General features: G+C 37.3%; 1 non-coding gene across 1 annotated transcript; it reads left to right on the forward strand.

Annotated features, from left to right (window-relative positions):
• The first annotated feature begins 1736 nt into the window (after positions 1-1736).
• trnap-ugg (transfer RNA proline (anticodon UGG)) lies at positions 1737-1808 on the forward strand. The gene has a single exon. It is a non-coding gene; the product is annotated as a tRNA-Pro (tRNA).
• Positions 1809-7767: the final 5959 nt, after the last annotated feature.

A 7767-nucleotide genomic window follows, 5' to 3' on the forward strand; every position in this document is an offset into this window, starting at 1 on the left:
TTGAGTGTGTGCCGTGAGAAGAATAAAGGTTAAAGTTTAAAAATAAATCGAAAGTCGTTCGACTGTGGACAAATGAAAAACTCATACATGATAAACACAAGGGTTTCTCCAGGAATTGAAACCGGAACGTCTCATATCCTAAGCAAGAACCTTACAACTAGACCAACAAGCCCCCTACAAACATGTTTTAACAAAACATCTTATGAAGTGTGAGGTTTCAACAGGGACATCATTCTGAAACTGGGTTAGTATATTGCACTTTAACCACTAATTTAAAGGTATGGCTAATTTAATGCAAAAAAGACTTAAGGGTTACAAGCTCTGTCCTAAAACAATTGGACCTTGTAAATTGAGGTACCACTGTACTTCATTTTATACAATTTCATTGATCCCTTGAGTGTGTGCAGTTTGGAAAATTGAGCTTTGAGTTTAAAATCACTGTTAAGGGTTTGTTCAGGAATTGACCTCTCGCACCCTAAGCAAAAATCATACGACTGCTTCACCAAATCTTCATAAATGTTGATATTTTATTTGGAGAGAACATCTGGTACTACACTTTTATTAACACAAATTTTGATTCACTACAATTCTCATGCATAAATGAACAGAAGCTTTTTAGGAATTGAACCCCATATTCTACGCGACTAGACCAACGAGCTCTGAGTTGTGATTTTGCAAGAATGTCAATAAATGTGATATTTTGATAGGGGACACAATCTGAAACTGGGCTTCCATTTTGCACTTTTAACTCAAATTAGATGTACTGCAAAAAAATTTTTTATAACAAAATGAACTAAGGCTTATGAGCTCAGTCCTAGAACAAAATGTGGTCCTAGATTTAAGTACTACTATATTTGATTTCATGAATTTTCATTGATTCCGTCAGTGTCTGTTGTCTGGATAATTGAGGTAAAAGTTTAAAATTAAGTCTAAAGTCACAAATGTAGAGACAAGTGTGTGTATGAGGTAGAAAGTGATGAATAAAAACATGACTTATAACAAAACAGGGGTCACATTCTGAAACTGGTTTACAACACTAAACTTTTTACACAAGTTTGTATTCATTACACCATGGAACAAACAAAAATGCACATAAAACCTTTGGATCCTACAGTACACAGTACTTGATTGGATTTGATCGATTTTCGTTGATCCCTTGAGTGTGCGCCTTTAGGAAAATGGAGCTAAAAGTTTCAGATCAGGTCTAAAGTTAAAAAAAAATGACATGACGTACGACCGGGGGAAAATAATGACTGAAAACAAGAATTACAAACACAAGTGCTCGTCCATGAAACACACCCTGAAACAGTATGGTTCCACAAATCTCATGAAAGGTGAGATGTAAAAAGGGTACACAATCTAAAATTGTATTACACTCTTAACCTAAAATTAAATTAAAAGCCAAAGTTAAACTAAAGGTGAAGTCAGTTGGTCTAGGAGTATAATTCCAGCTTTTGGGTGTGAGAGGTCTTGGTTTCAATTCCTGGAGAAGTCATTAACAGTGTTTTTTAACTCCAAGCTCAATTTTCCAAACTGCACCCATTCAAAGGATCAATGAAAATGTATAAAATAAAAAATACAAACTCTAATTGTTTTAGGACATACTTTGTAACACTTAATTCTTTTTTGCATGAAAATTTGTGGTAAAAGTGCAATATACTAATTTAGTCTTATATTGCGTTCCCTGTTAAAATATCACAATTCATTAAATCTTTCTTTGAAGCAAGGTTTTTCAGGGCTTGTTGGTCTAGTTGTATGATTCTTGCTTTGGGTGCAAGAGGTTCCGGGTTCAATTCCTGGACAAGCCCTTGTGTTTATCAGGTATAAATTTTGCATTTGTCCACAGCTGAATTTCTTTCATGAATCACTTTTGACTTAATTTTAAACTTCAACCTCTATTTTTCTCACGGGACACACTCAATGGATCAATTAAAATTTATGGAATCAGACCCTGTGTGCTGTTGGATCCCAACATTTTACCCACATGTATGCAGGTTCCATGGTGTAATGGTTAGCACACTGAAATCTTGGTGGAACCTCCTTGTGAAAGCTGTGATCTCCAATTGACTTACTCAAGTCAAATGGAATAAAGGAATTACCTACTGAACAAACTCAAGGGATTACTGAAAATCCACAAAATGAAGTACAGTGGTACTTCAATTTACAAGCTCTAATTGTTTTAGGACTGAGCTTGTAACTCTTAATTCTTTTCTGCATGAAAATAGCCATACCTTTAAATTAGTGGTAAAAGTGCAATATACTAACCCATTTTCAGAATGATTTCCCTGTTAGAATCTCATAATTCATAAGATTTTCATTTGAGCAATATTTTGCGGGGCTTGTTGGTCTAGTCGTATGATTCTTGCCTGGGGTGCGACAGGACCCGGATTTAATTTCTGGACAAGCCCTTGTGTTTATCAGGTGTGAGTTTTTCATTAGTCCACAGTCGAAATCCTTTTCATGAATGAATTTTGACTTATTTTTTAACTTTAACCTTTATTTTTCTCACAGCACACACTCGATAGATCAATAAAAATCCATAAAATCAAGTACAGTGTCACCTCTATTTACGAGCTCTAATTGTTTTAGGACAGACATTTTAACCCTTAATTCTTTTTTGCATGACTATAGCCATACCTTTAAATTAGTGGTAATATGTGTAATATACTAACCCAGTTACAGAATGTGTTCCCTGAGAGATGTTTTGTTGAAACACAAATAAAGTAGTACTTAAATCTACGACTACAGTTTGTTCTCGGACTGAGCTCAAAAGCTACAAAAAAAAAAAATCTAAGTAAATCCAATTTGTGGTAAAAGTGCAACATGGACTCCCAGTTTCATATTGTGTCCCCTATAAAAATATCACATTTATCGAGATACTTGCAAAATCACAACACAAAGCTTTTTGGTCGAATCGTATATTTTTTGTTTTGTGTCTAGGGTTCAAATCCTGAAAAAGCTCTGGTTCATTTATGCGTGAAATTGTAGTGAATCAAAATGTGTTAATAAAAGTGCAGTTACAGATTGTCTCCCCAAATGAAATAAATACGTTTTTGAAAATTTGGTCTAGACGTATGATTCTTGCTCTGGGTGTGAGAGGTTCATGGTTCAATTCCAGGACAACACCTTAATGGTCATTTCAAACTCTGTGCTCAATTTTCCAAACTGCACACACTCAAGGGATCAATGAAAATGTATAAAATAAAGAACAGTGGTACCTCAATTTACGAGCTCTAACTGTTTTAGGACCGAGCTTGTAACCCTTAGTTTATTTTTGCATGAAAATAGCCATACCTTTAAATTAGTGGTAAAAGTACAATATATTAACCCAGTTTTAGATTGTAGTCCTTGTTAAAATATCATAATTCATGAAAATGTAGTGAATCAAAATGTGTGCTAATGAAAGTGGAGTTACAGAGTGTCTCCGCAAATAAATAATCAACTTTTTGGAAATTTGGTAATAGGTTTTGTAGGGCATGTTGGTCTAGTGGTATGATTCTCGCTTTGGGTGCGAGAGGTCCTGTGTTCAATTCCCGGACAAGCCCTTAAAAGTGATTTAAACCTCTTAGATCGATTTATTAAACTGCACACACTCAAGAGATCAATGAACATTTATAAAATCAAATACAGTGTTACCTCAGTTTACGGGCTCTAAATGTTTTAGGACAGAGCTTGTAACCCTTAGTTCTTTTTTGCTTGAAAATAGTCATACCTTTAAACTAGTGGTAAAAGTGCAATATATACTAACCTAGATTATGTTCCCTGTTAACATCTCACAATTCATGAGATTTTTTTTTTGGAATGTGATTTTTCGGGGCTTGTTGGTCTATCCAGACTTCCCTCTCCAGAGCAATATTAGCAACTTCCTCCTGGGGGAGCCCAAAGAGTTCCCAGGCCAAAGAGGAGATGCAATCCCCCTGTCTGGTCCTTGGCAACGAGGACCTCCCTAGGAGACCCTCGTGAGGCATCCGCACAAGATGGCCGAACCACCTAAACTGGCTCCTTTCCAAGGGAAGGAGCAACGGCTCGACTCCGAGTCTCTCTCGGGTGACTGAACTTCTCACCCTATCTCTTAGGGAGATGCCAGCCACCCTTCTGAGGAAAATCATTTCAGCCGCTTGTATCCGCGATCTTATTCTTTCGGTCATGACCCACACTTCATGACCATAGGTGTGTAGATACTGTAGCTCGGTAGACCAAAAGTTTTGCCTTCTGGCTCAGCCAGTTCGAACTGGCGTGAATCACGTGAATGACGTTCGCGAACCTACTGACGCAGGGAAATGACTGTGTCGCGACGTAAATCTTGTGAATCACGTTCGCGAACGTACTGACACAGAGAACTGACTGTGTCGCGACGTGAATCTTGTGAATCACGTTCGCGAACGTACTGACACAGAGAAAAGACTGTGTCGCGACGTGAATCACGTTCGCGAACGTACTGACGCAGAGAAAAGACTGTGTCGCGACGTGAATCAAGTTCGCGAACGTACTGACGCAGAGAACTGACTGTGTCGCGACGTGAATCACGTTCGCGAACGTACTGACTCAGAGAACTGACTGTGTCCCGACGTGAATCACGTGAATAACGTTCGCAAACGTACTGACGCAGAGAACTGACTGTGTCGTGACGTGAATCACGTTCGTGAACGTACTGACGCAGGGAAGTGACTGTGTCGCGACGTGAATCACGTGAATCACGTGAATCACGTTCGCAAACGTACTGACGCAGGGAACTGACTGTGTCGCGACGTAAATCACGTGAATCACGTTCGCGAACGTACTGACGCAGAGAAATGACTGTGTCGCGACGTGAATCACGTGAATCACGTTCGCGAACGTACTGACGCAGAGAAATGACTGTGTCGCGACGTGAATCACGTTCGCGAACGTACTGACGCAGAGAACTGACTGTGTCGCGGAGGATGACGTCACATTGAGGATCTCATTCAGTCACTGCGCGCGTCGTTCATTGGGTGCTGAGGGCTTGTGTCGTTCGCGAACTGACACACAGTGAGATCTGCCGCTGGGGAAGCTGTTACTGACTGACTCATGATTCGCCGACCTGCACACATTTTTTATTCTATTTTTCATATTGTGTTTATTATATACCCTTTTTAGAGTGACCATAATTGTTTGAAAAAAAAATAACCCACATTGGATGTGATATAAAAGGAAGAGTGATTTTTATTACATTTTTAATACATGCATGTTTTGTTAGAAACATTACATGTCAAAATAATAAAATGTATTGTGAAAAAAAAAACTTGTAACACATTTTAGAATCCTTTTTTCTATCTTGTCAAATCCACTATGAATTGTTAAAATAAATGTAATGTAATAATGTAGAAAATAATTGCATTTCAAACACATTTAAGAACATATTTCAAATTTTGTCGTCGAGTCAAATGTTAAAATGTAAAAATAATAATACCATTTGTAAATTTGTATGTAATATCTACCACTTTAAAAAACTTTTTTTTAAATTATTTTGTTTTCAGATCCATTTTAAAATGTCATGGACACCTCATGGAGAGGACACAAAAAAAAGAAGGAAAAAAAAGAAAATAATATTTGTAGCAAATTTTAAAATAAATTGTTATTATCTTGTCAGATTCACACACAGCGAGATCTGCCGCTGGGGAAGCTGTTACTGACTGACTCATGTTTCACCGACCTGTACACAGAACTGCTGCTGCAGAAGTGATTCGGTGAACGAATCTTTTGAACAAATCAATTTAAGGAACTGATTCTAGTGATTCAGTACAGTCAAAAGAACTGCCGATCCCATCAATACTGAACAGCAGGACAGGTGTAACATTATTACCTGTCCTTCCTTATAACTCCTTGTGGAGATCAGAATGCTTATTATGTAAATGTTTACCTAAGTGGTAAGCAACGGTGGTAATACTAATCGCCACATTTGGCAAGGTGTGCTTTAAAGTGGAAATTGCAGCCTCATTGTTTAAAGTGTCACCTTTTTTGTTAGTTTTGAGCCCAAATACCTCCATATTGTACTTCACCAAATTGTAATTTTGTGCCATTCCTCCTCTCCATGATGTTATTGCTTGTATGCACTTTGTGTGTGCGTTCTGACACACTCAACATCACGCGCCTCGGTTCTGTAGTCACCGCCGTACAGTGGCATTCAGATGAAAGAACGGTACCGGTAGAGATTTTTATAAAATACAAACCCTGTTTCCATATGAGTTGGGAAATTGTGTTGGATATAAATATAAACGCAATACAATGATTTGCAAATCCTTTTCAACCCATATTCAATTGAATGCACTACAAAGACAAGATATTTGATGTTCAAACTCAATAAACTTTAATTTTTTTTTGCAAATAATAATTAACTTAGAATTTCATGGCTGCAACACGTGCCAAAGTAGGGCAAGGAAAGGGCATGTTCACCACTGTGTTACATCACCTTTTCTTTTAACAACACTCAATAAACGTTTGGGAACTGAGGAAACTAATTGTTGAAGCTTTGAAAGTGGAATTCTTTACCATTCTTGCTTAATGTACAGCTTAAGTTGTTCAACAGTCCGCGGTCTTGCTGTCGTATTTTACGCTTCATAATGCGCCACACATTTTCCATGGGAGACATGTCTGGACTGCAGGCGGGCCAGGAAAGTACCCGCACTCTTTTACTACAAAGCTACGCTGTAGTAAAAAATGGACACATTGATGATACAGCAGAGGATTGGGAGAATGTCATGTGGTCAGATGAAACAAAAATAGAACTTTTTGGTATAAACTCAACTCCTTGTGTTTGGAGGAAGAAGAATACTGAGTTGCATCCCAAGAACACCATACCTACTGTGAAGGATGGGGGTGGAAACATCATGCTTTGGGGCTGTTTGTCTGCTAAAGGGACAGGACGATTCATCCGTGTTAAGGAAAGAATGAATGTGGCCATGTATCGTGAGATTTTGAGCCAAAACCTCCTTCTATCAGTGAGAGCTTTGAATGGTTGACCAAATACTTATTTTCCACCATAATTTACAAATAAATTATTTAAAAAATCTTAAAATGTACATTTTAGGATTTTTTTTTCACATTCTGTCGCTCACAGTTGAAGTGTACCTGTGATTAAAATTACAGACCTCTGTGATCATTTTAAGTGGGAGAACTTGCACAATCGGTGGCTGACTAAATACTTTTTTGCCCCACTGTATATATATATATATATATATATATATATATAGATTAGGGATGTGGGGAAAAATCGATTCAAATATGAATCGAATCGTTTATGTTGTACGATTCAGAATCGATTCCAATATTTAAAAAATCGATTTTTTTTATTTTATTTTTTTTAATTTTTTATTAATCCAACAAACCACTACACAGCAATACAATAACAATGCAATCCAATTCCAAAACCAAACCTGACCCAGTAACACTCAGAACTGCAATAAACAGAGCACTTGAGAGGAGACACAAACACGACACAGAACAAACCAAAAGAATGGAAACAAAAATTAATATCATCAAAAACAATATCAATATTAGTTATAATTTCAGCATAGCAGTGATTTAAAATCCCTCATTGACATCATTAGACATTTATAAAAATTAAAAAAAAAGTGTCACAGTGGCTTACACTTGCAATACATCTCATAAGCTTGACAATGTCACGCTTTCGGCGCACTTGTTGCGCGGAGTTGCCACTTCGTGAATGCACACGACCAGTCAGGCAGGAGTGCAGGTAAGAAACTGATTTTTAATATAATAAAACAAAAGAACACTGATACAAAAGGA

Source organism: Nerophis ophidion, linkage group LG21, assembly GCF_033978795.1.
Source record: "Nerophis ophidion isolate RoL-2023_Sa linkage group LG21, RoL_Noph_v1.0, whole genome shotgun sequence".
Taxonomy (NCBI): Eukaryota; Metazoa; Chordata; class Actinopteri; order Syngnathiformes; family Syngnathidae; genus Nerophis; species Nerophis ophidion.